Source organism: Dendrobium catenatum, unplaced genomic scaffold, assembly GCF_001605985.2.
Source record: "Dendrobium catenatum unplaced genomic scaffold, ASM160598v2 fragScaff_scaffold_993, whole genome shotgun sequence".
NCBI classification, from domain to species: domain Eukaryota; kingdom Viridiplantae; phylum Streptophyta; class Magnoliopsida; order Asparagales; family Orchidaceae; genus Dendrobium; species Dendrobium catenatum.
This window is the reverse complement of record NW_021319455.1, coordinates 2239561-2245728: the sequence shown is the minus strand read 5'-3', so window position 1 is coordinate 2245728 and position 6168 is coordinate 2239561.

Sequence of the window (6168 nt, the reverse complement as noted above, 5' to 3'; positions counted from 1 at the left end):
CAGAAAGGAAAAATCAAAGGAACGAGCTCTCACATTTTCTATCACACAACAAGCTAGATGCATTCCTCCACTTCATATAAAAATAGAGCATTCATATCAATGTTAGACTAAATTGCATATCATCACATCATTACAAAGAAAGTAATTGAAATTATACAACCAATTAATTTTCATGATTGTGCATATGTAAAAACTCAATAGAAGATAAAACTATCTATTCCTTGTCTGTCTGATATTCCACATTCTTCAAACTCTTCCATCTCTACTCTCTAGTACCAATTAATATGATACAAACCTGAAAAATTAAGATGAAAGAAAAATAATAATTATTTTAGAAAAGGTGTCAAAACTCTAGATACAATTAATCAAAGTGGAAAATACATTTAAAGAAAGCAGCTACAATATTTCTTTCTATAATATCATCAACTTCTTCAATATTATTCACTTGATTTTCATTAGTCCACTTTTCAACCTCTTCATCAATCTCATTGTTATTATTATGTGTATTATTCTTATTCGTAGGTTGACTACCAACATAAGAGTGTAGATGATTATCAAGTCTTCCAATCTCAGTATTTACAAGCTCAATATTATCCCTTTCTATACTTACTGGTGTTGACATTCTAAAAAAAATGATAATAACATTGTCAATATTATAATATATATCATCAAATTCAAGCACTAATAATATATAAATTATTGATAAAATAATATGTAATTTAATATATTTTTTTCTTTTTACAAGATTTGCAAAAATTACATGAGAATTGAAATGCAAGTAGCTTTTTAAAGTTATAAGAGAATCAAAGAACTAATATACGTCCAAATATTCAAAAGGCCAAATTGAAGGCATATGTCTAAAATGAGAACAAAGATAATAAATTACATATTTGGACACTACCAACAATATTTAGAATTGGGTCGACTGGCAAAAACGGCTCTATGACCTACCTCAAGACGAACAAATTTTACGATTAGGCCGACTGGAAATAGCGGCTTTGTGACCTCCAAAATCAGGTATTTTCTTTCTCTCCTCTCTTTTTTCTCTCATTTCATTTTTTCTTCTCTATTTGCCTCTCTGTTAGCGGAAATGAATAGGGAATTGACTTTTAAAATGCCATTTAATATATTTAATTAAGTGGATTTTGATATTAAATTAAAATAAGCTAAGGGCATAATGGTAATTATCCTAATAATTTGATTTTAGCCTAAAATATTTTTATATCCTCAAATATGGTGATCCAAAATTTTTGAAAAAATATTCATAAATTAGCTAAGCATGTCTATGACATTCCGGTGAAATCAGTTTGCAAAATGGACACCTAACAATCCCAAAATCTTACTTGTACCGACAAGTATCAATTTCTTAAGGAATTGTACTAGTGCCCAAATATTAGGGAGAAATAAGTGTAATTAAAACACAATAAAATATATGTTATGATGAAGACGGCTTGTGGTTTAAACTTATAATGACTTATAAAATAATTTTTTGATAATTGTAGGTCAAAATTTATATTTTAAATTTTAAAGGTTACTACAGGAGAAATATGACCTACCTCAATTCAAACATTATTTAGAACTGAGCTGACGGTTAAAAACTATCACAAGCAGCCCAAAATAGAGTTTCTCTAGCTAGGCGTCTGCTCAAACAGAACGGATCGGGTGGAATAATAGATTTGAATATTTTTAAGTGCACAAAATTTTCCCAGTGTCAGGGCATCACTGTTGCAGCTCCCGGGCGCTCTAGAGAAAAAAATTGCTCATGATAACATTGCAGAAATTGATAAATGAAAATTGCAAGTCACATGCATTAGTAGAATTGTTACAATTTTCAGCTAGAAGAGGTGATAGTAAGATTTTAGCAATCACTTGATAGAAAAGGCAGTATTTAGGCAGTAAAGAGAAATAAACCCTAGTGGATCGTGGACTTTAGTGGATATAGTGCAATAACGGACGTGTATATGCTAAAAAAAGCACTGGTGGGAAAAATAACGATATAATAGAGATAACAGTGGCAAACAAAAATATTAATAATAGCGGTAAGCAAATACAATAGCAGTTCACATCGTAGCAATGATTGAATCATAGATGTGTTGATTTGGACTTTAATGGACTGAGTTAAAACATTAGAAATGGGATGGATACATGAATTAATTCATGATATCTTGTATGTATATCGTGTATAGAAAATGCACCTTTATGTTAAATTTATATTTATATTGTTATCATGATCATGATAAAATGTAAAGAATTATATACTTTTTAACACATGCGTATACAATATTTATGATGTCATTATCCACTTGGACATACAGATTCTTATTTGAAACATGTAGATTATCTAAAACATGCTCAAGACATGAAATAATGACATGCATCTTTTTTGGGGTATGCATTATTGCTCAGATAGTGGTTTTTGCTTAGTATTGCCTGGAGTCGGTGGATTGGCTGTTTTCCACATGCTTCTTTTTACATTGTGAGTTATTTTTGGTTTATAAAGAACTTCATATGCTTTGTCTCCTTTGGAAGGTGCCATTAATTGTTCTTTTACTATGTTTTCTTTTCGTAAATGAAATTCAACATTGTTGGTAGTTTGAGTTTCCTTTTAGTACTTCAACAAAAACTAATTTTGTTATTTTGGGAATGAATTTGTTGTTTGTTGAAAAGAGTTGCAATATTTGAGTACATCTTCGAGGATTTTGTGTGTGCTATTGTATGTGAGTTTTTCTAGCAGGGTGTAAGTGTTGACGCTAATTTTGTGAGGATGCTCCTCCTTGTATTGACATTAGATTTGTAATTTTAAATTTAGAGACTTTAGCCTTATTCCTTTTGATCTAATTGTTTTGTGTTTGTTTTTATATTTGTGATTGAGATTTGGTAAGGTTCGTTGCTTAACAGTTTCCATGTTAGATTTTATGCAATTTTTTAATTTTAGAGACTTCTAGATTGTTGTTTGGAATTAGTTAAAAATGTTTTCTGATATTTAATAAAAAAATATTGATCTTTACTTTAAGTAGAAGTTAGGATTTTGCAAATTGTGATCATTTCTGTTTTTGTATATTTCATCCTAAATTTGCATTAATGATCCCTAACCCTGCGACACATTACATTATCTAGTTTCCCACAATTGAGAAAACCAACATATTTGCATAATCAAAGTGTCATGCATTTGTGATAGATTATCTTATTTGACATGCGAACATTCCTGTAGGGGCATAAAAATTTCTACATTAACTCGTGTAAATGGGATTTTCAATTTCATTTGTTGCTTTACCTTTTATGCCGAGCATGTATATGCTTTAAAGTTTCAATAGTAGGAAAATTGTAATCCTTTTTTCGCAGTAGAGGTTCTTGTTCTGACAGTTTTAATAGCATTTTATACATTTTATACTTGCTTCTGAGATTAGATTTTGCTTACAGGTGAGTTTGATGACGTTCTGGATGCTGCTTTCTGATTTTACTTCTGTGTGCAAAGATTTTTTTTTTTTAATACCAATTCACCCCCCTCTTGGTTAGCTTGGGCCAGTTCTATAGGGCTTAACATCCCTAACGAACTTTCACAGAAGAGTTATAGTAAATATAACACTTAAGAACAACGCTAAAAGATTTGCATTCAATGCAGCTTACCCGCAGGCAACAACAGATACATGTAATGCATACAACGGTCCTACATACAAGCAAATATAGTGAAAGTATCGCAAGTATGGTGGGTCCTCTACAAGCATGAGTAAGAAGATTGCGGCGAGTGTGACACATTTCTTACATGCAAAAAACAACGAGCTTGTGATAAATACAAGCGTCTACGAGCTACTGTAGGAAATTCATCATGCACACAACAGTCTGCCTATGAGTTAGACTGGTGATTTCTTAATGTCCACTAACAACCCACAAAAAAAATTCAATAAAGCTTGCATTGCTCAACAACTCGCTCGCAAGACGCAATGAGCAACCCGTAACACAGCGCTATGATTCACCTACAAGAAGAAGTAGAGAATTTGTAGTAAAATCTACGAAGCACTAGAAGAAGTCATCGGGAGCTCGGGCGCGTTTCGGTGCTCTGCTCTCTGTCATTTCTCCCAGCAAACTTTGCAGCATCAGTACGCTCAGGTGCATGGCATCGGGGCGCTCGAGTGCATGGCACTTGGTGTTTGGGTGCAAGGCTTCGGGAGCTCGGGTACATAGCGACAGAGTGTTGTACGAGAAAAAAATCGGCTGCATAGCATCTGAACCCAAGCCGGGGGATGACCCCCCTAGCGAGCACGACAAATTGAACTGAGGTTTGAGGCAACAATACAACGCGATTGATCAATACAATCAGATTCCACACATAATTAACAATGATTATTTTAGAGATATGTGAGAGTAATATTTATTGAAGATAAACAATTTAAAATATACCTTAGATGGCTTGGTCATTTACAGCGGATTGCAAATATGAGCTAATTAACTGGGTCAGGTGAAAGGGATTAAGATAGAAAAGTAACGTACTAAAAAATAGTTATATGTTGCATGAAAAAAAATTACATTGAATAGAATTAACTCATGCAACAAAAAATAAAAATCGTTGGAGAATAGAAAAGAGTATATTCATTGTTCAATGCATGAGTCTCCTTGGTAATATGTGTTCTAGAGAGTGGCTGGTGTATGTAGATTTAAGAGATTTTTCATGTGGCTGAACCTGTGACCTCCATATTACAATGGAGACAACCAATCCTATAGTCGTGCGCTGTCTTATGAGAATGAGCGGTGAATAATGATTCAGAGAGTTGACCACAAATAATTGGGATAGGCTAATTAGGATGATAATACAAATGGTTTATATGTTGTATCATATATTTCCTAAATAATTTCCTGCTGAGTTTACCCAGTTTGAAGTGTTTCACAAATAGCTACATTTAATCTTATTGCTAAGCCTCGCTTCTAAGCTTATTAGTATTTATTTTTCTGAAGCATCCAGCTCAACTCAGAACAATGACATGCCTTCTACTGAAGATCTCGTCCATGTGCTCAATATCGTTTCCCTCAGTGACATTTTGTCTCGTTTCCAAGGCTTGGATTGCATGCATGAGTGGTCTAGTGTACTCTCACTCGGCGAGCAGCAGCGTCTTGCATTTGCTCGGTTGTTGCTTGCAAAGCCAAATTTTGTTTTAATGGATGAGTCCACAAGTGCCTTAGATGAAGCCAATGAGGTATGCAAATGGTACTCTGCCACACTATCCCATAGATTTTGGCTTTGTTTGGGATTGGCTTTCTTCGAAGCAGCTTTATAATATAAAAAATTTAATTTTTAAATTAGAAAGCTGTTTTTAGAAGTAATAAAAAAGCTGTCCCAAACAAAACCTTTGTTTACATTGGGCTGTTGCCTTCCATACATAATGAACATTTTTTTTCCATATTATAAACATGAATATCTTGTGAATCAGCAAGCTGAAATTTCGATTCATGGTCATTTAAAGTATTTGACCAAGTGGAAATTAGGTTTGAGTGATTTTGACATTTACAATGAGACTAGAATATGCATGATAAAATTATATATAAAATTAATTTAGAGGGATTACTAAAAAAAGTAAGGACCAAAGCTGAAATAATGTTAAATTTGTGAAAATATTTAGATAAAATATGTTTCACATCTCATGTAACTTCAACTCCGCCAGAAAAAATTATTACAATGAGTTGAAAATGCTTAACAAAATCGTTAATAAACTTAATATAGATGGTTTATAAAAGAAAAAGGGAGGACCAAAATGGATAGAAGTTGTGAAAGGATTTATGTAAAATATATTTAACATCTTATGAAACATAAACTCTTTTGAAATAAATGGAGAATGAAAATTTGTAAAGCTAGCTTTAAATTATTGAGACAAGGCTAATAGTAATGAGGGCAATGATGACATTGATAATGATGATCTTGATCGATGGCGGTGCAGTTTGGAGTTGCCGATAGTAGACACTTCGCTTTCGTTTGAGATAGCTTTCTTATTGCTTTATAAAGTGGCTTTTTATTACAAAAATTTCTTGAACAGAAAATTTTTGTACTAGGAAGTTGCTTTAAAAACAATAAAAAAATCTTCCCAAACGAACCCTTATAAAAACCTTAATGAAATGATATGAAGATTAGTTGTTTCTTTAGTAAAACAACAACAACAACATCAAGCCTTTATCCCACTA